General features: G+C 44.0%; 1 long non-coding RNA gene across 7 annotated transcripts in view; it reads left to right on the top strand.

Annotated features, from left to right (window-relative positions):
- The window catches only part of LOC144616255 (uncharacterized), a 51232-nt gene that overhangs the window by 5199 nt on the left and 20394 nt on the right, over nucleotides 1-25639 (top strand). For 4 of the 7 annotated variants that reach the window (XR_013555391.2, XR_013555389.2, XR_013555387.2 and 1 more), the window contains exons 2-5: nucleotides 300-359; nucleotides 2269-2331; nucleotides 2813-4076; nucleotides 21687-21898. This is a non-coding gene — a long non-coding RNA (uncharacterized LOC144616255). Of the gene's footprint in view, nucleotides 1-299; nucleotides 360-381; nucleotides 766-2268; nucleotides 2332-2812; nucleotides 4077-21686; nucleotides 21899-25639 lie in introns of those variants that run through there. The other 3 variants (XR_013555385.2, XR_013555395.2, XR_013555394.2) reach the window with 2 other exon arrangements.

The following is a 25639-nucleotide window of genomic DNA, read 5'->3' as shown; positions in this document are numbered from 1 at the left end:
GAAATGCATATTAACAAGCTCCTTGAGTGGTTTACTGTCACAGCCCAGTTTGAGCAGCTGTGGCCTGGAGCTCTTTTCTTGACTAATCTCATTTAAGCCCCACAACAACTCTGTGAGGTAGGCACTGTTGTCATCCATCTTAGACAGCTAAGAAAAGTGAGGGCCCGAGAGATTAAATAACTTGCCTAAGGTCACACGACTGGTAGGTTCCAGACGGGGGGGGGGGGGGGGGGCGGGGGGGGGGGGGTTGGCATGACTCCAGGGTTCAGTTCATCACCAAGCTGTCTCTTTCCTTGCAGGCAGGAAACAAAACCTGAGATACCCTCAGGGGCATTGGATGGGCCTGCTCCTGTTGAATGGTAAGGAGAGAGATGAATCCCAACCGCAGACTGGTGGTTGCAAAGGAGCCTTTTTCCTCCACCATCTCTCACCCTCAGCTCCTCTATCGGATAGAGCAGCCAGCAGAGCTGTTACACCTGTTCTCATTCTCCACCTCCTAGACACAGAGTATAATTTCACTGCCTTTTTTCACTGGAACACAGGCAGGTCATATGCCTTGCTTCGGCCAGTGGGGAGTGAGTGAAAGTGCTTGCATCATCTCCAGCCGATCCATTTACTTCTCAGTGCCAGACAGAGCAGCACCCCTGATCCCTAGCATAGTGGTCCTGGAACCATAACTGGTGATGAAGTGTCTGTCAGCCTGGAGCCCTCAGCGATTTCAAGGAGCAGAGCCCCCACTAAACACACACTGGACAGATAATGCAAGTGAGAAACAACCTTTGTGTGGTTAAGCCTCTGAGATTTGGGGGGTTGTTTGTTACCCTGGCATAACCTAGCCTATCCTGGCTGACTCTCTGACTCATCTTCCTTTGCTCCGGAGGGACTGATTTACACTGCAGGAATGCCAGCCAGCAGCTCTGTGGGTGGGAAAAATGTACCTGCTTTTATGTACCCAAGCTAATAGCCGCTTTCTCCCTACTGTCTGTGAGAGTTTGTCTCTTTCTCCTCCTTTCTTTCTTGGTGCCAAATTTATTTCTGATTTGTTTTCCTTGTTGAACCTCTACAACTCCTTATTTTCCAAGGCTATTTTTAGTGGCTCTATTCTACCCTGAAGGAAATAGTTCACATCTTGGTGCCCAGGGCTTTTTTAGCTCCTTTTAATGGGAGAGGATAGCACATATCAACAATTCTTTTAGTCACCAAGTCATTTCCCCAAGAGGCTTAGAGAAGAACAAAATGTCTCCATCAAATGAGTTTTGGATGTTAGACTCCAACCTCCTCATTGTGCATGATCTCCCCGGTACAAACAAGACTTTAACTTTCCATTGCTTCCTTCCTTTTGGAGGTTAAAGCCTGGGTTCCTTAAACCTGGTGATTTTCCTGGCCTACTGGACTGGTCTTTGGGAGTGGGGTTCAAAAATCTATGTCTTTTAAAAGCTCTTTAAGTGATTTTCTAGAGAGAATTTGATGACAGCTGTTTGGGAAGTCTTGGGTTGGCTATGTATTCTACATACTGAGCCACATATATTTGTTGTAACGTGATATCTCCCTGTTCATCAAGAAGTCATCCTTGATAAAAATATATATATATATATATATATTTAAAAACAACATTCCCCATGGATATTTATAGCAACTTTATTTATAATTGCCAAACTTGGCAACAACCGAGATGTCTTTCAGTAGGTGAATGAATCTATAAACTGTGTTATATCCAGATGACAGAACAATATTCAGTGCTAGAAAGAAGTGAGCTACCAATCATGGAAAGACACAGAGAGCCTTAAACGTATATTACTAAGTGAGAGAAGCCAATCTGAAAAGGCTACATACTGTATGATTCCAGTTATATGAGATTTTGAAAAAGGCAAAACTATGGAGACCACGAAAAGGTCGGTGTGTTCTAGGGGTTGGGGGGCGGGAGGGATAAACAGGCAGAGCACAAAGAAATTTTTGGGCACTGAAACTATTCTGCACAGTAGTGCAATGGTGGATGCATATCAGTGTATGTGTCAAACCCCATAGAATGTACAGTACCGAGAAGGTAAACTATAGACTTTGGTGATAATGATGTGTCCATGTAGGTTCATGGGCGATAACAAACGTACTGCTCTGGTGGGAGATGTTGATGGTAAGGATGATTGTGCATGTGTGGGGTCTATGGGAACCTTTTGCACTTTGCTCAATTTTGCTGTGAACTTAAAACTGCTCTAAAAAGTCAAGTCTACTGAAACAAAAGCAGTAACATTCTCTTTCATGCTTCTGGAGGAGACGATGCCTTCTTGGGAGCGAGTCTGAGGGGTGAAGCTGAGCACTCCAGTTCTCTTACGGGTTTGCTATTTGCCATTCAATGTCTTCCATCTTACCAGCAAGGCCAGTCAGAACAAAAACAAGTGTCAGAGAGTAGGAAGTGCTTAGGCATGAACTGGAATAACTAGGATGAGCAAGGCCTTATTAGAGGGCAGGTTGTGACCCATTTCTTATCCAGCAATCTACAGCCAGACTTCTCCGCTCTGTCTTCTCAAGGGATGTCAGGGAAGTGATGGCTTTGTATTTTTGCTATTTGTTCTGTGGGGGCCATGATCATCATGGCTTGTGGAGACCAGGAAGGAAGCAAGGGGTAATCGGGCAAAAGGGCAGCATGTACCACAGAAGCACCTGGAGAGATGCCAACAGACCACAGGCAAGGAGGCAAGAAGTACACAAAATTCAGAAGGTAGGAGATCAGAAGCCAGGCGAGTAGACTGAGTAATGGATGGGAGGCAGGAGCATCTGACCAGTGAGAAAGCCTCTTATCAATTTTATTTTACAGGGGGAGCCTGTAGTGTGAAATGAGACACTAGGGTCCAGTGGTGGCCATGATGGTGAAGAACAAGTGGGGTAACCTCCCAGTAGGGGGAGGGAGGTGCTCAGAGTCAAGGATGCTACCGGCTCATCACTGCAACACGTGACCAAGAGTCAATCAGCTTTCACAATGTCCCCTGGAAGTCAGTTGCCTAACCGAGGCTCTCCCATGCCTGGGAAGGAGAAGAAAATGGTTAAAAGACAGGAAGCAAAAGTGTCTCCATTGGGCAGCCACCAAATTTACCAGCCATCAAAACCTTTGCCTTTGGGGAGCCTGGCTAGCTCAGTCAGTTAAGTATCTGCCTTTGGCTCAGGTCATGATCTCACGGTTCATGGGTTTGAGCTCCGCATGGGGCTCTGTGCTGTCCGCACAGAGTCCTCTTTGGATCCTCTGTCCACCTCTCTCTGCTCCTCTCCTGCTCACTCTCTCTCTCTCTCTCTCTCTCTCTCTCTCAAAAATAAATAAATAAGCAAGCAAATAAATAAATAAATAAAATTAAAAAACCCTCTACCTTTGATACAGCCTGGGAATATTTTAAGAGAATATCTGTTGATACTTAAAATAAATTAAAATAAAAGGATCAGCCTAGTTCATGAATAGCTGTGAAATAATAATCAAGAGCCTAGCTTACGTTTCAAGAAGGAAGCTGAAATCTGCTGGCCTAGTGTTTAGATGCTAGAAACATGCTAATGGTAACATTAGCAGTCTTTGTAATCATAGTAAGTAACAATAACAATAATAATATGTCAGTAACTGCTGAACCTCTCAGCTATGGTTAGAGATGTGTTGCTGTGCAGGTCTGGCCCGGGGGCAAAGTTTCTGGGCTTTCCTGTGGTTTTCCAGTTTTCCTCTGGACTGTAAACCCACCTTCAGCCCAGGATGTGGTATAATTGACACTATAGTGTAAACAAATGTGAACATCAATGTGATCCCTGTTTTAGGGAGGTGCTGTCCAAATCCTATTTTGATGGTGGAATGCAAGGTAAAGCTGCTGATGCTGGGCTTTAAGGTGGGAGGAGGAGTGGGGTGAGGGGTGGTATTTGGGGGGGTGCAGACTGTGTGATGTTGAGGCTTATTAGTGGCTCTTCCACAGCCCTTGAAACCATACTTTAACAAGCTGTAAAGGACTATTAGACGCCAAAACAAATTACTTTTCTTATTATAGGTGACCAGGAGCAGATACTGATGCCACAGGAAGAGCAGAGGGAGCTGGAGGAGTGAAGGCTGAGAGGTGAGTTATTAACAATTTCCGAGCACATGAAGCACTACAGAGCAAAAGTTGAGACACAGCTGTTCTCAACAGCCACCAGAGTCAGAAAAATAAGCTTGACTGACAGCAGGAGGAGGGAATTAAAAAAGATCTAGAACAGTATTAAGTACAGGAGAGTGTGGCAAATAGTATCCATTCACGCAGTCATTCAGCAAACCTTTACTGAGCACCTACCAGGCAGCAGGCACTCTGCTAGGTGTCGGAAGTATGAAGATAAAGCCAAAGCCTCTGCCCTCAAGTGGTTCACAGAATCACATCAGCCCAGTCGTCACCTCCGCAGATATGTGCCTTCCTCCCTTTAAATGCCTCGTAGATATTCATCGCATGAATGGCTGAAATAGGATTGAACCAGTGGGAAAGACAAAGAAGTCATCAGGTATCACAGATCCTTTTCTCTAGCCTGGGGTTGATGTACGCCTTTCCCGAGGCAGGAAGGTGGCTGATGGAGATCTATGTCCAATTGAAGATGCCACTTATAATTAGGTTTGATTCCCTGAAGTGCTGTTTTTGGAGAAAGTTGTCCAGTATTTGAGGAAGGCCAAGTTTAACAAGTTAGACCTGAAACTTCACCAACCCTCCAAGTCAAGTTCCCCGGCCAAGCGTTTCTATTTAATTGGATGTTGTCACCAGTCATCTGCTCCAAGAATGCAGAACACTACTTTCAAAGCAGATACCTTTTTTGGAGCTGCACAGTGCAAATCTTGATGAGTGAAGTCAAAACAGCGCCTGGCAGTGTGACTGACAACCTCACATCAGTCAACTCAGAAAGAACTGGAAGGCTTCCACCTCCCTGCCCGCCTCTGCCACAAAGTGCCTCACACACCATGTGCATCTGGCTGGCCATCCACTAGGCAGACGTCGCAGCGTGTGGTCTGAGTGAATCCCAGCCTTCTCCTTTCTGTGCCTGCAAAGCTGTCCCCAATTCCCTTGAAGCTCCCTGGACGACGCCCACACAAAGGCCTTTCCACCCGCCGGAGCTTCTTCCTGTTGCTGTGCCTTGCTTTTTTCTTCACAGCTCGATAAACCCTTCTCATCTCATATTTATCAAATGCAATCACAAAGGGACCACTTAATTAACAGGCTGCCATTGTGTGGAAGATGATTTGGAAGCGTATAGCCATTTAAGAAACCTCACACTGTTCCAGACGACAAAAACAGTAGGATGCACCATCTGGGAGGAAGCTTCCGCTGAAACAGACGCCAGTGTTTCCATGATTAAGAACCTAATATTATAACATCATAGTATGCTGTGCCATTTGGTTAGCAGAGGCAGCCTTGCGAGTGAGTGTTCTCAGGTCTCGCCTGCTTAGATGCAGCCAAATCATTCAGTATCAAAATATTTGCTCTGGCAAGGGGCCCTGGTTTATACTGCTCTTGTATCTATTCCCCCATCAAGCCTATGCGGGGTGGACACACTGAAAGAGCTTAATTAAAACTTGCCAAGGAATTTGTTGGCTCTGACTACAGGTAGGGTGAGGGTGTGGGTACTATGGCTTGTGAAGGCAACTGCAGGTGAATTCACAATTCCAAGGGGGATGAAAAAATTAATATGATGTAAATATTGCCTGCAAGAACTGAAAAAAGCTTACCTGATCCCCCTAAAATATAACTGCTACTCTCTCTATTTATACACACACACACACACACACACACACACACACACATACACAAACACAGCTACTCCTTATGGAAAATTTAGAAAACATAGTCAAGCAAAAATTTAAAAATAAAAATTACCCATAATCCTCAGAGAGAGCAATCTTTTTGTATATTTCCTTCCGATCTCTCCCCGCCCCCTTGCGTTTTCTGCATTATATTCTGTGTAGAGCAGTTCCTACGTTACTTCTTAGGCCATTTTTAGTCTCATGTGTACATGGCTCGTGACTTCTTGCCCCCTGGTAAAAGTCTCTTTACCTCCTTTCTGGCTATCCAAATCCTACTCTGCACTAACTTCCGGCCCTACCTTCTAATCTCATCCACATTAGAAAGAATATGGGATTATAGAGACTTTCATTTGGTCCACTGAACAAGCTGTGGACATGGGCAAACCACTTACCTTCTCTGAGCCTCAGGTGTCTCCTTACGATAATGGAGATGAGAACCTTGCAGAGTTATGGTCACAGTTAAATGAGGTGAGGTGAGTAAAGAGCAATGTCAGTAGATGAAGAATCTGTTTCTTCCCTGGTTCTCTGTGTACCCAGAGCACCTGGAGTGTTCTGCTCCCAATTTTGCCCATTCTAGATACTTCAACACCTTCCGTTGTTTCTAGGATACAATCCCCAGTTGGTATGGTGGTCTAAAAAACTGCTGATCAGCTTTATTTTGAACCAAGCTTCCCCTCATTCTCCATGTCAGTCACCTGACTTTCCCCCAGAGCAGGGTTTGCATGCACTGGTCCCTCTACCTGGATCAATCTTCCCTCCCATCTCTACCTTGTTATCTACTTCTCATCTTTCACAGCCAGGCTCACTTGTCACATTGTTAATGATTCCTGCCCAGGTTGTCCAGAGTAGAGCAATCCTCTGCTGCCTTCTCATAGTGCCACATACCTATGCCTGGGTCTTTTTTATTTATTTCTTTGGGTTTTTAAAAAAAAAATTAGCATTTTCCCTCCCAGAATTAGTCTTCATGAGAGTGAGCAACATGTCTGCTTTTGTTCTCCAGTGGATTTCTAGTGCCCATCACAGAACCTGACATACAGTTGCTTCATGCATATAGTTGAAGAATTAAACAATTCTGTTTTCCGGTTGCTGACACCAATGAATGGCAGCCTGTTAAGGACCAGGGATGTGTCTTCTGTTCCCATGGGGCTCAAAGAGGGCCACTTCATCCCACCCCAGGCCCTAGAAATGATGCTGCATTAGCCTTAGTCTCATGGGCATCTCCCTAACCTTTCAAGAGGGTCTATAACAGAGCCTGGATGAGGTTCTGTGCCATGCATGGCACTTCCCAGACTGTTCCTCTTTCTCTCTCTCTCCTTTTCCTTTGAACAGAAAATCTATCAACCAGGCCCACGTTAACCACCTCCTCCACCATGAAGCCTTCCTTGGTGTTCCTTTCTTACCCGCATGGCGTCCATCCTGTCCTCTGGTACAAACAGAACTGATTTCACTCTGTTTCTTGTGGTGTGCTGAGTTGTTAGCTGGTCTGCCCTCTGGCTAAGCCCCGAGTCCTTAACTTGTTCCCCTTCCAGACCTGGCTCTCATGTCCTGTTCCTCACCTGTTCCCCACCGTTCTTCATTCCTCCTTTGCCCTCACTGTTGCAGGTGTACATAATGTTCTTCAGTCCTTCAAACCTACCATAATCTCACACTTCTGGGCTTAGGCATGAGCTGTTCTTATATTGCAATGCTCTTCCCTCCCCCTCTCCATATGCCCAATTTCTAATTATCCTCCCACCTTGGTACCAAGGCTGCTTCCATCAGGAAGCCTTCCTTGATTGCCTGGGTTAGGTGGCTGCTCCCTCTCCATACTGTGTCCCTTGAGCACTTCTCACTCCTCCTTTCCCCATTTTCCCTACAGAGCACATGCTCCATGAAGGCACACAGACCAGTCAGGTTTACTTTGCTTACCCAGTACTTAGTAGGTGCTTAATAACTACCTGGTGGATGAATGCATTAAATCTGCCTCAAGTCACCTTTGTAACCTTCATTCTGCCCCCTTGCCACTATTCTCTGCCCAGAGTAGGACTGAGAGATGTTTGGGGGCGGGGGGAGGGGGATGGAACTGAGGTCTCCCCAGTAAACACTTCTGGAGCCCTTTCCATTGCCAGCAGGGACCATTCTCATCCCTCTCTGTGTCACCAGCACAGGCCTGGGCACGGAGCAGAGGTTCTACATTGTCAAATTACAATTGTATTTCATATATTGAGACACTTGGTCATACCAGCTGTATCACCTCTAGCAAGTCCCTTTCCCTCTCCAGCCTTAGATCTGCAAAGCGGGATTTTGAGAGTTAAGTGAGTTAAGATCCACAGCGAGTTAGGACATAGAGCAGAGCACCCAGTGTGAGCCACCCGCCACTTTGCTACCTGCCACGCAGAGCTCTTCATCCTGACTAGGGCTGGCTCTGACTCTGAGCGGTGGCACCCGGGCCTGGCGGTCGGGCGGAGCCTTGGGAGCTGGCGCGGCCCTCGGGAACTCCTGGGTTCCCCTCCCCTCCAACCCCGTGCTCACGGTCTGGCCGTTTTGCTTTCGAGATACACCTGGCCGCTGCCTGGCGCCCCGGGCGCCGCCGCCACTGGCCGCCACCACCGCCCTGCGCAGCCCCCGCTCTTGGAAGTTTCCGCGGCCGGCAGTGAGTCACCGCCCTTTTTTTAGCAGCCGCGTTGGATGTGCAGCGTCACACCGCGGCTCCCGAGAGCCTGGGGCCCTGCCGCCGGCGACGTCAATGCAGAAGAGCCCAGCGCTCACCCAGAGCTAGGCCGGTGCAGGGGTGGCGACCCTGGCCCCGCGCCCCTTGGTCCCAGCGCCGCCGCCAGACTCCCCAGGCCTTCAGAGCTGCCTGGCTGCCCGGGAGCTTTCCGGGGTCGCTTACCCCTGGGGGGGGGAGGGGGGGGTGGCGCCCTGGCGCGATCGGTCTGTGTGACTCTGGGGCCTTGGAACTGGGGAAAGGTGGGCTGCGGTGAAGAGGGAAAACAAAACAAAACAAAACAAAACAAAACAGGAGGCAGCCATCCGTGCCTCTGTCCATTATCAGTCCATCCACTCACCTGCCCAACTAGCAGCCCATCCATCCAGGCATTCGTTCACACCCTAAGTCATTTAAGACCCTTCTTCCCATCCATCCATCCATCCATCCACCCACCCATCCATCCATCCATCCATCCAACCATCCAACCATCCACCCATCCATCCATCCACCCATCCATCCACCCATCCATCCAAACATCCAACCATCCATCCATCCACCCATCCATCCATCCAACCATCCATCCACCCATCCATCCATCCAACCATCCATCCATCCATCCATCCATCCATCCATCCACCCATCGCACCACATCGTGCATCCAGCGGTGTGCTCCTCCTTGTAACCACCAGCCTTCCCATCCATCCAAGCATTTACTCACAGCTAAGTCACTTACGACCCTCTCTTCCTCCCATCCATCCATCCAACCATCCACTCACCCATACCATCATTTATCTACCTTTCTGCTCCTCCAATCAACAACCTGCTTTCCCATCCAGCCAGTTGACATACTGAGTCACTTCAGGTCCTCTCTCCCCACATCCACCCATCAGTAATACACTCATTTATTTACCTCCCACCTGACTATTTGTCTCTGCCCGTCCACCTATTCATCTACATACTCATTTGTCCAAATTAGCATCCGGTCTGCTAGGTGCTGACAATACCAAGATCATTAGGGCGGTATCTCCACTCCTGTGGAACTCAGAACCAGCATGGTTTAATATATCCTAGGAAAAAGTCTTTGCCCTTATTCCTCTCCAAATTAAAGAACTATATGTAATACAGTGCTATTACAGTGGGATAATAATAGTAATAGTAATAATAGTGATAATACTAGCAGCTGCTAACATTAACTGAGCACGATTTGCCAAGCAGTGTTCTAAGCTTTGCACATGCAATATCTCACTGGATCCTCACTCACATTAACCTGGGAGGCAGGTACTATTAAGACACCCAATTTTCAGATAAGAGAAACCAAGACTCACAGAAATTAAGAAACTCCTGCCCCACAGCTATTAAATGGCCACACGGACGAGACACCAGACTCTGACTTTGAAACCAGGGCTTCTAGTTGCTTTACTGGTGTTTGTTACCCAAGAGAGGCAACACATTAAAAGGATTTAAGTCGGATCAACTATACCACCTCTCTAAGCCTGTTTTCTGTAAAAGGAGGGACAGAGATAATGCATACTCAGAGATAATGTATATACTCAGCCTAGCATCCATTTGCAAGGACTAATGTGACTGACTGATGGACTTATTGCTGACCAATATTAGGGTGCAGAGGAAATGAGACATAGCTATTGCTATCATCCATGTTCATTACAGAGCAATTAAGAGTAAGAAAAACATCCTCTTGTGATTCTATTATCTAGAAATAACAGCTGCTAACATTTGGTTTATGTTCTTTAAAATGTTTACTACCCATGTTTATGGATTATACACATTTGAAAGAATATAGTATGCTATGGACATCTTTCCACAAGCTCTTCACTGCTATTCTTGCCTCCAGTTGCTGTCCACAGAGTGTTCTCTTGAAAACACAAATATTAATTTTCTTGAAAATCATAAAGTTCCCCTCAACCCCCACCACCACTATTACCAGGATAAGATCCATGTTCCTTAATGCAACTATTAGGCCCCTCGCGATCTATCTTTCTTCGCTTACCTTCCAGCCTCATCTCTGCCATCCTCCTCTTGTTCTCTTTGCCTTTAACACATGGAACAACTACCAATTCCCAGTGAACCTCTAAAGTGGTAATAATCCAGATTAGAAGTGATGGTGGCTCAAACCAAGGTACCAGTAGTAGGGGTGGAGAGAAGTGAATTTAGGTGGGAGATAGGATTGACTTATTAATCGGATGTAAGGATGAGAGAAAAGAAAAAGTCAAGGACAATGCCACATTTCTGGCTGGCCCTGTGGGGCAGATGATGGTTTATCAGCAAGACAGAGGCATCTTGGTATGCAAGAGGTTTGGACATGGTGAGTTTGAGGGGTGTGATGGCCAGAATAATGGCTACCCAAAGATATCCACATCCTAACTTCCAGAACCTATGATTATGTTACATTATGTGGCAAAGAGACTTTGCAGATGTGAGTAATTTAAGAATTTGGAGATGGGGAGATTACTCTGGATTATCTGGGTAGACCAATGCAGCAATCACAAGGGTCCTCAAAAAAGGGAGGTAGGAGGGTCAGAATCAGAGTAGGAGATGTAACCACAGAAGCAGAAGTTGGAGTGGTGACCGGCCATGAGCCAAGGAATGCAGGCAGCTTTCAAAGCTGAAATGGACAAGAAAATGGATTCTCTCATGAAGCCTCCAAAAGGGACATCTGATGCCATCCTGCTGCCATCTTGATTTTAGCCCACTGAGATTGATTTTGGATAATAAGCTTGTGGTGTTTTAAACTATTATGTTTGTGGAAATAGCAAACTAATGCAAGAGGCTGGGGGATATCCAGGTGGGGATGTGCAGGAGAGAACATCCAGGACGCAGACATGGACTGGATAGAGAGTCACTGGTGCGGGGGCTGGATGATCCCATTGGATGTCCTAGCCAGGGAGTGTGGAGTGGGAGAGAACAGCCTGGAGAGGGCCCAATACAGAAGAAAACTTTGAAGGAAAATGAGAAGGTGGACCTGGAGAAATAGGAGGAAATCTAGTGATGGAAAATCCAAGGGTAGAGTTTCAAGAAGGAAGCTATCTCTGTCAACCCCCACAGAGTGATCCATAAGGTGACAGAAAGTGCCTGTTGGATTTGATGGTCAACAGTGTATATAGTCTTGATGAGAGCAGTTTCAGAGGCTGAGCAGGACTGAACCAGCCTGTTTGCAGGGAGAAATAAGTGAGGAGCTGGAAACACATGGAAGACTACTTTCTCAGATCATTGGCTTTGATGGGGAAAGAGATAAGACAGTAGTCAGAAAAGGATGGGGGATTAAGGGAGGACTTTTTTTTTAACGAGAGAGAGAGACATGAATAAGGTTAGTTGTTTCTGGGAAGGACTCAGCTGGGAGGCTGGAGGATGATCAAAGTCTGGATGGAGGGGGAGTTTAGGATGAGATCAGGTCTCTTAGGAGGCATGTGTTGGTGGTGGGATTCAGAGGGCCAGTGGGGATCAGCCTTGGATTGGAGGAGGAGGATCTTTCTACCTCGCGTAATGGGAAGAAGGCAGAGACAGGTGTGTAAGTAGGAATGAATCTACAAAGTAGGAACTTTGAATCTACTGGTTAAAGTGTTCAGACATTTTAGGACAATTCCTTTCTGACTTGCTGTAGTAAATTGACACTGAAATTTCACTACTTGGATCAAGAAAATAGAATTTAGAGAGAACAAAGAGATCAGGCTAGTGGTCAGTGGATCAGCATAGAAACCAGAGCCAGAGTTGCACAAAATTTTTTTATCTTAAGAATCATAACAACATAAAATATAGGAATTGCCATACTGGGACAGACCCATGGTCCACGTAGGCTGATACTCTGCTGCCAACAGAGGTCCCATGGGATGGGCACCCAGAGGGCACAGTCATGTTGTACCCACCCTTGATCTTGGGTAAGAGACAGAGAAACCATTTCCTCCTGACGTCAACCATAAAGGTTAGGTATATCCCAGCACCCATTTATGGCTCTGTCGTACATAAATATATCCAAATCCTCTCCAACTGCCTGCCCCATCCCCCTTGGGGTTTTGTGTTTCATTAGTTTATTTCCCACTGTGTGACACAGAATTTTAAAATCTCTATTTCCATGTTACTTTGTCTGAGGTTCAAAGAGGGACCATTTATCCCACTGGGCATCAAATGCAATAATGCAAATAGAATACATTTAGTGCTGTGTAAACCCTGACACATCATAAGCGATTCATAAAGTCTAGTGATGATAATGACGAGGAGGATGATAAAGATGATGGTTCAATCCTCAATAACCCTTTCTGTTATGCATTATCTTTCCCATTTTACAGAAAGACAAAGTAAGGAAGGCTCAGGTTGCATCCCTCTGATAAAGGAGAGCAGAGGAGAAAAAAGTTAGAGGTCAAAGAGCAGTTCACTGAAAAGTTGAAACTTGGGGTGTGGGCTAGAAGCTTAAGAAGCAACAGCTTGGAAACACCCTCTGCCCACCTCTCGTAACACACCCACCCGCCCCAGCCCCTGGGCCGCACCTGCTGGCAGCTTGCTGGGCCATCTATGCAGAGTCTGAACCCAACTCAGCCGAGCCCTGGGGCCAACCAGCCCAACGAGGATTCTTCAGGTTCAGAGCACGAAAGGATCCATTTTATTTATTCTACCCTCGTGATGGAAATGGCCCAAAAAATGTCCTTGTGCTTACTAAGCTATTTCCTAGCCAAAGCCAGCCAGAGAATGTTAATTATCTCATCCTTTTTTCTCCTCCGTGATGAATTATTGACTTCCAGTGCACGCTATCTTTAATTGCGAGGTATTCCAGAACGAGCAGGTTATCAAAAATGTGCAAGGGGGAGAGCTTTGGTTGGGCACGGGGAAGCTGAGGTGGGAAAATTTATCCTTATTTATTTACATGGTAATGGGATGAGATTTTGCCAGCTTGCTAATGGGTTCTTAAAGAGAAACAGGCTTCCCGTGGCCTAGTTAGAACGATTGGTTGCCCTGCTGCCACATAAAACACCAAATCAAGAAGGCAGTGGCTCCCTTTTTCTAGATTATTTTTCTGTTTGGGGAAAGATCTGCATTATTTGCATGGGTCGAGGGATTCGCAATTTATAGGGAGAGGGATGGCCGCAGCTGCTGTCTGGTTTAAAGAGACCAGCCCCTAACTCTGCCACCGACCATTTATTTGGCCTCAGATGGTGCATTTAATTGCCCCTCAGTGTCAGTTTTTCTATCAGTCACATGGGGATGGTTATGCTCTGCCCTAAATCAACTCAGCAAGTTTATTGTAAAGACAAGATAAAAAAGTCAGTTTTAAGAGCGCTTAACGATTGTGAGTATTTTGTATCTCTGAGGAGCGCACGTGATTTTCCGGAAAGCAAGAGACAGGTCCTAATCACATTTAAAAATAAACCTTAGCATTTTCTAAGTGCTTGTCCAATTACTCCAAATAACGTTCATTCCAGAGGCTGCTGGTGGGGTGAGTCACGTGGTGAATGTATTAGATAGTGGAGCAGCCAGACACGGGCTGCAGCATCTCATTCCAACATTGAGGAGGAAGCAGCCAGGTCCACAGATAACCCTGAATCTCTCTCTGCGGCCTTTGGAGTTTCTTTGCCAGAAATGCCGGGAAACCTCTCTGGGTGCTTCCTCCTTCATCTTCTTTACCCTTTTGCTGTTCTCATTTATGCAATAGATGTTTGTTGAGTGTCTCCCACGTGCCAGGCGCCGGGCTGGGCACTGGGTACAGACATCATCTGGGAGGAGGGATGAAAGTTAAACTAACACAGAAATAAATACGCAGTTATGAAGGAAGGGAAGACTGGGGCTTTGAGAGAGAGGGTACCGGGGGAAGGAGTCATTTTACATTAGAGGATCAGGGAAGGCCTGTCTGGGGTTGCTAAATTGGAACTGAGGCCCAGAAGAGGTACTGCTCAGATAGAGTACAGTAGATGTACAGGTAGGGAGCATTCTAGTCAGCGGGAACAGCACGTATGAAGGCACTGAGCAAGGAAGAGCTTGGTGTGTTTCAGAACTGAAAGGGGTGGGGTGTGTGTGAGTGTGCACACACGTGTGCATGGAAGGATCATGAAGACAGAGTGGAGGTTGAGAGCAGGTGAAGTGGAAGAGGCCAGGTAGGCCTGGGTTTGAACCTTGTCTTTGCTCCCTGTTAGCTTGACAATCCTGGGCAAGTCACAGCACCTCTCTGATCTTCAGTTCTGTCCTTTGTAAAAAAGTATAGATGGAAGGTAGCTCATGAGTCAAACTGAGGTTCAAAGTTCACCACAGTAAAACAAAACAAAATAAAGTTCACCGTAATCACCCCTGAGTCCCTCTTAATCTGGCCCATGTTACCTCTTGGAACTTCTCTGTGATTAATCTTTCCCTCCCTCCCTTAGCTCCAGCCAACTGGCCTCTTTGCTGTTTCTCATACACACAAGACATATTCTACCTCAGGGCCTTTGCACTTGTTTTCTCTGTTGGCAATGCTTTTCACCTGTAAGTCTTACTCCTCACTTCCTTCAGTCTTTATTCAAATATTGTGTTCTCAGCATGGCCTTTCTGACTACTTTATTGAAGATTATTACCTCCATTCTATTCCAAGCATTCCAAGGCATCCATCCCTGCTCCTGGCTTGCCTGCTTGCTTTCTTTTTCTTTCTTTCTTCTTTCTTTCTTTCTTTCTTTCTTTCTTTCATGTTTATTTGTTTTTGAGAGAGAGAAAGACAGAGTGCGAGTGGTGGGGTCGGGGGGCAGAGAGAGAGGGAGACACAGAATGTGAAGCAGGCTCCAGGCTCTGAGCTGTCAGCACAGAGCCTGATATGGGGCTTGAACTCACAAACTGAAATCATGACCCGAGCCAAAGTCGGACGCTTAATTGACTGAGCCACCCAGGCACCCCATTTTTTTTTCTCCATAGTACTTAGCACCATCCAGCCCACTAAATCTGTATTTTGCACATTATCTGCCTTCCCCACTAGAATGGGGTCTCCATGAAGGCATGCGGTTTGTCTATTTTGTTCATTGCAGTATCCCTAGCATCTAAGGAGAGTGCCTGGCATATATTAGGTGCTCAATTAATAATGTTGAATGTTTGCAAAGATATTTAATAAGGTAAGTAGAACAATGCTTCCCACTTGTAGAACAGTTACATCCATTTTAGCTTTTTTTTCTTCTCAGTTAGAAAGCTCTGTGCCCTTGGGACCCCTAGAGCCTGGGCTCTTTGATTCCATTTGAGTAAATTCCAGCTTTCCCTACTCTGTGCCTGTACTGAACACCCCTTTCCTCAAGGTCTTGTGAAAAGTCCCATCTCTTCCACATATTCTTCCCTAACTTACTTCCCCAGGCTGCAGAGATCTCGCCCTCCCCAGACCACTTCTAAAACTTACTTTTTTTATTTTTATATTTTTTAATGTTTATTTATTTTTGAGAGAGAGAAACACAGAGTGAGTGCGAATGGGGGAGGGACAGAAACAGAGAGCAAGACACAGAATCCAAAGCCGGCTCCAGGCTCTGAGCTGCCAGCACAGAGCCTGACACAGGACTCAAACCCATGAACTGCGAGATCATGACCTGAACTGCAGTTGGATGCTCAACTGACTGTGCCACCCAGGTGTCCCTAGCACTTTCAGTGATGTTTCTCATATGGGCCTTATTATTGAATACTCTGGGGTATCTCCTGCTCTTTCATTTAACGTTGTGATGTCTATGTTTTCTAACCAAAGCTTAGAACTGTGGATTCATAGAATTTTAGAGTGGAGAGGGGTGTTAGTGATACTCTTCTTCAGTGTTATATGGCAGGGCACTTTCTGCAAGCTTCTGGAGCTTATGTTCAATTTATTTAAATTCTCTTATCTGTTTATTTGGCAAATGTTTATTGAATGCTGTTGTGTGCCAATTCATGGGTTGAGTACTGTGTTATGACAGTGATCCTGTCATAGTTGGAACTCTCAATTGCTGAAATGATGGTGCTTTGCACACAGTAGATGCTGAATAAATTTTTGTTGAAGAAATGAATGAATTGAGCGTTCGTAGCCAATTTGAAGATGACTACGGCAAATCGTCTTAAAAATAATAAGATTGCCTTTATAAACTATGTGATGTCAGTGTTTTGGGCATAGTAAATACTAATCCATGAAGATTTGGGATGGATAGAAGGAGGTGTGGGAGGTGCTTGAGGGAAATGCAGAGGTCTTGAGTTAGGATTCCCAAGAGGCCCAGAAGAAGGGGTTGAATTAACCTCCCTATGGGACACCTATCAAAGTTTGGAGGAAGGGGGAAATGGGGTGGGTGGTGGTTTCTGTTGGTTTAGAGGTGAATTAGCTCTCAGTGTCAAGAAGCTGAAGGATGAGACACTCTGGTATCTAAGATCTACTTAGGAAAACCCTGAGATCCACTAGGGGGTTCTACTCTTCCTACTGGAGACCCCTTCTCTAGAGGACAGAATTCTCTTACTGTCTTGCAAGTGATTGCTTATGGGAAACATTTTCATGCTTGGCAACAGCACATACTGTCAAATTCATTTATTTTGTTTCCAGTTTGCTCCCCAAGGGGGACATTGTACTGCCAAATGGCTCTGCCTATGTGCCAGGCTCCAGTGGCTTCCAGCACCTGGGGGTCTGATTTCCAGCGATGCTACACTCCATCACTCAGCCTGAGAACATCTTAATTTAGCACAAAGGGTGACTTCCAGGCTGAAAGCTGCTAAGGACAAAGAGTTGTCAGAGGTGGTCAATGCCAGTTGCAAATGTGGTCAGTCTCTGGATCTTGGTTCCTCAGACACTGTTACCCATTTGGAGATGTTCCTCGTTCCAATGCCATGTCATCATCATTTTCACCACCACCACCACCATCATCATCAATTACCATTACAGATTAAGCTGCATCAGATAGGTTTGTAATTACCCCTTAACAGGGGCAATTTTCTGGGTGGAGAAGTCCTGATCAACAAAATATTGGTCCTGCAACAACCTCTGTAAGATTTTTCAACAGAGAAAATGTTTCTCTTCTACCAAAATCAAACCAAGAATCACAATTCCGAGAAGAATACTACAAAACTCTCAGGTGCAAAAGGAAATAAAAAGGGGGAGAAAACTCGGGAAAGGTGAAGATTTAGCAAAAGATCCTGGGTTATGAATCAGAAGACCTGGACTCTAGTCCAGGGAATTTTGTTTTAATTTGGGGATTCCACTGGAAGTGTCAGTAACTCAGCCTCTTTGGGCTAAAGTCAATGTTTCTATCAACTGAGATCAATAATGATTGTCCTATTCTACCTCAGAAAAATGTGATGGGAATTGAGTAAGTTAGTGGATGAGCAAACTTTAGGAAGAATATATAAAAGGGAGTAGTGTGAGAAGTGTGTTGCTGTTATATTCAAGATGTTATATTGAAGTGAGGCTAAGGATGTTAACATTAAGGGTTCTTGGTTATATTTTTTTAAAAAAAATTTAATGTTTATTTTTGAGAGAGAGAATCTCAGTGAGGGAAGGGCAGAGAGAGAGGAAGAGAGAGAATCCCAAGCAGTCTCTGCACTATCAGCACGGAGCCCGACGCGGGACTTGAACTCACAAACTGTGAGATCATGACCTGAGCTGAAACCAAGACTCAGACACTTAACTGGCTGAGCCACCCAGATGCCCCAGGATTCTTGGTTATAAATGAGAGAAACTCAACTTGCAATGGATTAAGCAAGAAGAGGGACTTGATTGGTATACATAATTGAAAATTCCAAGGTTGAATCTTGCTTCAGGCGCAGCTGGATTCAATACAAAAGATGGATGGTATGAGAATCCTGACTCTTGACCTGGCAACCCTCTTCTAAGAGTGGTGCCTCCATTCTTAGGCTTTGAGTGATGGCAAGGGAGATGGAGCAAGTACAGCCTCTCAAGTTCAAGCCTGATGGGAAAGTGTGAACACCTCCTTCTTCTTGGCCTTGCAAGCGAAGTCTCTCAATGAACTTTCACTGAACCCGATTAATTTGATGTGAGTCACATGTCTATCCTGAACAAATTACTGTGACCAAGGAATGGAGCTGGCTTAGACCTAGGTGTCAGGACCCAAGTTCTACCCCTGGAGTAGAAAGTAGGGGGCCCCATATATATATCACTATATGAAAAACCAAGGGACATGTAGTGATGTGGTGACGAAGTGTCAGAACACAGCAAATATCCACCAAAAAGACTAACCAGTGAGAAACTCTTGAGTGGAAAAAGAAATCTAAATTAGCCATTACCAGCAGCAAACAGCAATCTGTTTAAACTAGAATCTCTTTATTAGCCTACTGTTCCTCACAGGTATGTGCTTACATCTCACAGATACAGGTTGTGCATGGCACATCTTACATTTTCTAGAAAGGACTCAAGTTCACCAATCATTTTTTTCAAATGATAGGAGTGATTAAGGCTGGAACAAATATCTTCAAGCTCTCTCCCTCGCTCTAATTCAAAGTGCTTGTTTGGTGATTAACCAAGCAGTGGTTTACATTTTCATTTGTACTGTTATTTTAACTCATATAATTTTTTAAGAAACCTTTTAGTGGGTTCATAGCTTGTCTTCCCATCCAGATAGTGATTTCCTTGAAGGCAGAGATTATATTTCATGCTTCTTTACCTAACGCTGTATGCTCAAAAAGTATTTGTTGATTTTCTTTAAATTAAATATTCTAATCATATATTCTTCATCAGAGCTATAAATTCTAATAAACAAAAATGCCACGTAAAGGAAATGTAAATATCACTAAGATTTTAGGCAAATAAATTCATTTTCACATTAAAAGCATAACTATTGAAGCTTACTTGTTGACTGCAGAATGGGATTGCAACTATTCAAATACCTTTGATAAGATGGCAAAATTATGATGTAAGTGCTACTTATTTTTCCAGGTCCATGGAAGCCAAAACTAATCAGTCACGCCACTCTTTTTCCATAAATCTGGATGTAGTTTTAGAATTTGTCTCAATATAGCACTTTAGGAGGGCATTACTAACTGATTAAGGTGTTGGCCCAAGAATGGACCCCATTTATCATCCTGCGATTTAATGCCTTGGGTGGTTGCCCTCTTTGACCAAATTGATAGCTTTAGGCAGTGCACCTGTGGAGCTAGACAGAATGAAAGGGACATTTTCTCAGTTAGCCAGAGCAGTCAATTCAACTCAGCAACTTGGGGTGACAGAAGATAGAGGCAAATCACCCCCCTCAGTTTACATTAAACTATATATTCTTTATTGCCATCTAATCATAAGTGCTAAGACCAAGTATCTAGTAGTTGTTAGTGGAACAAATTCTCTTTGCTATTTAAGAGTCAGATAAGATGGATTCATTTATATGAACTTATTTTAGAAAACTCACCCACTCATTGACAAATCTGAACTAGAAACTACCATGTGCCACATTATCCAGGGAAAACACCTTTTGGAGGGAATCAGGGGAGCTTCTACAGAAGAGATGACATTTCAACTGGTCTTTGCAAGGTATGTAAAACTTTTTTAGGGAAACCGAGTATGTGTGTAGGGAAGGAGGCATAAGACTGTTGGGTTAGAAGGGATGGCAAATTTTTTTTTTGTAATATTTGTCAAGGAAATACATGACAAATAAAGGACAGGTTGTGACTAAGGAATAATGAGTCATCCACTGTGGCTATAATGTCCGCATTATGTATGTACATGAGTAGCATGTGTCAGGAGGTCAAGGTGAAAGAATAGAGTGAAATAATATTCTGAAGATCTTTGAATATCATATTAAGGAGTTTGGATTTATCCTATGAACAACGGGAGCCAACTGTATTATTAGGTAAGAGAAAGGATACCTGGAAATGAATAGATTGCTTTGGCTGCAGAGCAGAGTATGGCCAGGCAGGAGAGGTTGCAAGACCAGAAGATAGGGAGATGGGCAGGAGGAAGCCACTATACCTGTCTAGATAAGCAATGATGAGAATATGAACTAGAACAGTGATAATGGGATGGGGAGGAGGGAACAGAATAAAAAATATATATATCGAGTTTATGTGACACCAAAGGACAGAGTGGGAATCGATGAAATCTTTGAGACTTCTGGCCATCAAGATAAAATTGAAAGAGAGGCAAGTGACTACAGTTGTCAGATTTAGTAAGGAAAAATATAGGGCACCCATTTAACTTTGCATTTCAGATAAACAAGTTTTTTAGGATATATAAATGTCCCGAATATTAGATTTAACTGGGATTTTGTATTTTATCTGTCAACCCTAAAAGTTGATCCAAAGACTGGCCAGATATCATTGACTTTGACAGTCAGGAAGCCATTGATGTGCTCTTCACAGGCAGTTTCACCACAGCAGTGTGAGCAGAATCTGGAAGTCGGTGGGCGGCTGAGTGATCTGGTGACAAGGAAACAAAGATGGTGAGGAAGGGAAATTACTGAGGGAGTCAATTCTGTTCAGGATTTTGGTGTCAAAGGAAGGTGAGAAATAGAAAAGTAGCCTGAGAAGAGGAAAAGATCAGGGAAGAGTCTTCGTCTTGTTTTAGAAAAAAGAGGGAGACTTGTATGTTTGTAGGCTGACAGGGAAAAAAAAATGCAGAGAGGGAAAAGAAGGAAAAGAAGCCAAGAAACAAGAAAAAGGAGATTATCCCTGCAGTGAGATTCTGGAGGAGGATTAAGAGAATAGTGGAGAGGTCAGCCTTGGACAAGAAATAGAATAGCTTTTCCATAGAGCTGAGAGGCAAGGAGAAAGGATTAACCATGCTATAACTAATCTGGAAATGTAGGAGAGAAGGTGAAGGAGTTCATGCATGATAGCCTTTTTTTCTTTGTGATCTAGGAAGGTCCATCATTTGATGAAAGCTGATGGCAGGGTTTCTGCAAGAGCAGGATTTGAATCTAAGGAAAATGATAAAAGGAAATGTCTTGAGAGCTAGAAAGCAGAGGGCTTAAAAACATGGGTCGGAAAAATCAGCACCTACTGCCTGAGGCCAAAAAATACTGGTGTGGATAGACAAGAACATGTGGTGGAAAAAAAGGTATAGAGTTTGGAGGTTGAGGGGCCTGGGTATGGGCTCTGGTTCTATCTATCTGGATTCAGTAGCTTTTCCTAGGTCATGCTGTGTAACATACAGCCCCCAGGTCTCAGTGGCTTCCAAAAGCATTTCTTTTCCTTCCTTCCTTCCTTCCTTCCTTCCTTCCTTCCTTTCTTTTCTTTCATGTTACATGGTAGTGGCTGCAGGTCAGTTGTTATAGCTCTTCTGCAGAAAGTGGTAGGGTTCAAGTCCATTTCTTATTCTAGGACTCAGGCTAGCAGGTAAGGAACCATTGGGGCATGACTCCTCAGAGCAGAGGACACAGGAGCAAGAAACCAAACTGAACCAAGCAATCACATTTAAATTTTTTTCTTGGACGACTTATGCCATATTTGCTGATGTTCCACTGGCCAAAGCAAGTCAAATGGCCAAACTCAACATCTATGGTGTATGGAAAGACACTTCACTATGGGGAGAGGTAAGTGAATATTTACAAATAATAATATAATCTACTATATAATCTGAAGATTTCATAATTCTGGGCAAGTTACTTCAGCTTCCTGGGCTTCAGTTTCCCCACGTGTAATATGGTGACACTAGCATCATAGTTTTCTAAGTCACATTAGTTTTCTAAGATATGGGGAGGATTAAATAAGATGAACATGTGTATAAAACCTACTATGGTTCCTAGTACATAACAGATACTATATATTCATGAGATTGCCTTGCCTTGGCATTGCAATTACATAGCTCCACAATCATAGGAAATAAATTAAATGTTCTACTCTACGTTTTCCATCTTTCAAATGACTGGATGGCCTGTAGGATCTTTGTTGGCTCTAAAATCTTCTATTTTAAAAAATCTTGTACTAAATAATCAAACAAGGGGCACCTGGGTAGCTCAGTTGGTTGAGTGTCCGACTTCCGCTCAGGTCATGATCTGACCAGTTTGTGAGTTCAAGCCCCGCATCTGGCTCTGTGCTGACAGCTCAGAGCCTGGAGCCTGCTTCTGATTCTGTGTCTCCCTTTCTCTCTCTCTGCCCCTCCCCCGCTCATGCTCTGTCTCTAAGAAGTAATAAATAAAGGTTTAAAAAAAAAAAAAAGACTTTCTTTAAAAAAAAATAAAAGAAAGAAAGAAACTAAATAATCAAACAATCCCTTACCCCCAAAGAACCCCCTGGCTTACGAAGAAACTACGAGTTCATTGGTGTTTTCATTTGGTTTATATCTCCTTGGCCCAGCCAACTACCAAGGTCAGAGAGAAGACTTGTTCACATAAACCTAAGAAATCTATGGGAACCAAGTACATGGTAGATCATCTCATCATCCATTAGCAACACTGTTTAAGCTTCCAGGAAGGCTTCACAGAGAAAGGTCAAGATATTCTCACTTCACCTGGAGGAGTTTATCCACCTTGAATAATAAGCTTTGTTGGTGAGATGTGAAATCTGACAACAAGTGAGGAAATAGTTGAAGAGGAGGAATTGAAAATGCCCAGAGTCTTCCCAGGTGTCACCTGCTGCCTTGTAAATGTGTGAAAGCCTTGAAATAGTGTCTGGCAGAGCTCTGGAAAGTCCCCACCATATGTCACTGACTGTTCTTCAGAGTGGGAGCAGGTAGAGGCATGTCTGAACAATGTTCAAGACCGATGATATCAATTAGGATTGTGAGTGGCGACAAGGTTCAGAGACCAGACCACAGTGGCTTACATAGAACAGAGGTTTATTTTCCCAGGTAGCCATACTTTTGAAAGTAGATGGACAACTGTTTAATGGGGGTACCAATGTCATGGGAATTTTTGGTGTGCATCAGTCTAGAAGAAGGTTGTAATGGAAAGTTTTACTAGGTGGCAAATTGGAATTTAAGCATAAACAGAAGGATCTCACAAGTGCGTTCCAAATTAAAATAGCTTAAGGGTGTTTACCAATGCCCAATTTAAATACCTAGCTTTAAAACCAAGCAGAGTTAATTGGTCAAATATCTAACTCCGTACCGTAGTTTCTATTCTAATTTGGGTTTGTAAACAATGAAACAAAATAAAAGATTCAGTTCAAGTTAAAAGTAAATAGATTGAATGTATAGGGGAAAGAGAGTATCACGTGCAGGTAAGGGTAAAAAAAAAAAAAATGACAACCTGAAGGGAAGGTGGGGATGGGAAAAGAGGGGGAAGGAGAGTGGGAGGCACAAGGTCCAGTTTATGGAATGAATGTCACAGGGATAAAAGGCACAGCCTAGGGAACATAATCAGCGGTATTGCAACAGTGCTGTATGGTGACAGATGGTAGTGAGCATAGCATAACACACAGGGAAGTTCAATCACTGAAACTAATGTCACATCATGTGTCAACTATACTTCAATAGAAAAAATCATGACAACCTTTCTCCCATCTTTGTCTAAATCTTTATTATTTCTAGTGGGATAGCCATCAATCCCATCTCTCCAGTGAATCTAGTTTTGACGCAGCGGTCAAAGGGATCTTAACAAACATTAATCAGATATCATTGCTATGCTTAAAACCCTCCCAAACTTCAATTGCCTTTATTGCAAAATCCAAACTCCATACTGAGGCCTAGTTGGTAGGCCGGTCCTCTCCTGCCCCGCTGACCTTTCATTCTCCCTGTTCCAGCCACACTGCTCACAAGGCTAGTTTCTGCCTCAGGACCTTTGTGTTTGTCGTAGTCTTCACCCAGATCACTCTTCCCGCAGAAGAGAGGGTTGGATCCTTTCAATGTAAATGTCATCTTCTTAGGGATCTTCTCCCCCATTGCACTATCTGAAGTAGACCTCCCTACTCTCATATTTATTTTATCCCATTATCCTATTTTAAACATTATCATTACTACCTGACTACATCTTACTTGCTTGTTTGTGCTTTGCTATCTTCCACCAGACTGTAAGCTCTTTGGGGATAGAGCATAGCACATGTCTAGGCTCAGTAAATACGTGCTAAGTAATTTCAAAATCAAGTATTTCAGACTCTCTAATTATTCAAAAAAAGAAAGATATTATCATAAACCTGAGTCAGGGAACTCTTCCTGGAGGAGAGGGGAATGGGTTGGACTCAGAAGAAAGAGAAGGATCAGAGAATTGAAGGACCTTAATTGGAGGTGCCCAGGTAAAGCCATGGGTAAGGTTTGGGGGCCTTAGCCTGTGTTAATTCCTCTTCTAAAATGACAACAGTGCCCATATCTCCACCCCTGGCAGTTCACAGACAGAACAACCTTCCTTAAAAAAGTATTATCAAGGGCATGGAAGCAAAATACTCTGATGACTTCATTAAAAGAAAAACATGTGACTCTTGCATAGACCAAAATAAATTCCCAGACCAAGGGGGTGTGGCTGAGGGACAGTTCCCGAGCTGAAGAGAAAGTGCAGGACCTTCCAAGGCATTCTGTGAAAAAATGCTCTTTGGATAAAACTGCAACTTAAAAATAACGTCTGCTGGGTGTGGAGAGGAGAGCAACTGAAGTACTGGGGCCAGAAACCCAGAGGGAGGGCCAAATTTGGGCTAAGAAAATGCTAGATTCTTAAGATCTTTGGAAAGCAACTCCTCTCCCCCCATTTATTTACAATGAACAAAGTTTCTTAGAAACAAATATGAGGACACTGGCAATTTGTGATGCTTAAGGTGTTAAACCAGTATGCTAATAAACAGATAATCTTCCAGTGTGATGAGGGAGGAAAAAAAATCTGAGAAAGACACATTTATGTTTCTAGATAAACTAATATGACACCATTGGAGAACAAGATGGCATCTAGATAAGGGCCAAATAAGGTGCTTCTAACCTTTGGAGCAATAGGCATAAGGCAGCCAAATGTAGTGAAAATTGAGGACTGTCATGAGGGGTAGGCTCACGTGGGGAGAATCCAACTCTGCCACTCTTCCTGTGTGACCTCAGGTGAGTCATTTCACTTTTCCAACCCTCAGTTTCTTCATCTATAAAATGGGAAAATGCCCATTTACCTCTGAAAGATGTTGTAGAGATTAAGTAAAGTACTGCATAAGAACTGCCTCACAGAGTACCTGAATGTTGGAAAGCTTTAAAAAAAACTTGGAATTTTATTTCTCTTCCTTCCCCTTGGAGAGCTGGGGAAATTGGAGAGCTTCAGAAGATATAAAACAAGATGTTTACTTTCCTATTTAGGGACTATAACACTTATCTACTGCCATAATAATGATGTGTTATAAGCCATTAGAAAAATCAGTGGTTTAAAACA

This window comes from Panthera onca, chromosome A1, assembly GCF_046562875.1.
Source record: "Panthera onca isolate mPanOnc1 chromosome A1, mPanOnc1 haplotype 2, whole genome shotgun sequence".
NCBI classification, from domain to species: domain Eukaryota; kingdom Metazoa; phylum Chordata; class Mammalia; order Carnivora; family Felidae; genus Panthera; species Panthera onca.
Note: the sequence above shows the minus strand (reverse complement) of the source record. Positions and strands in the feature narration are given on the sequence as shown.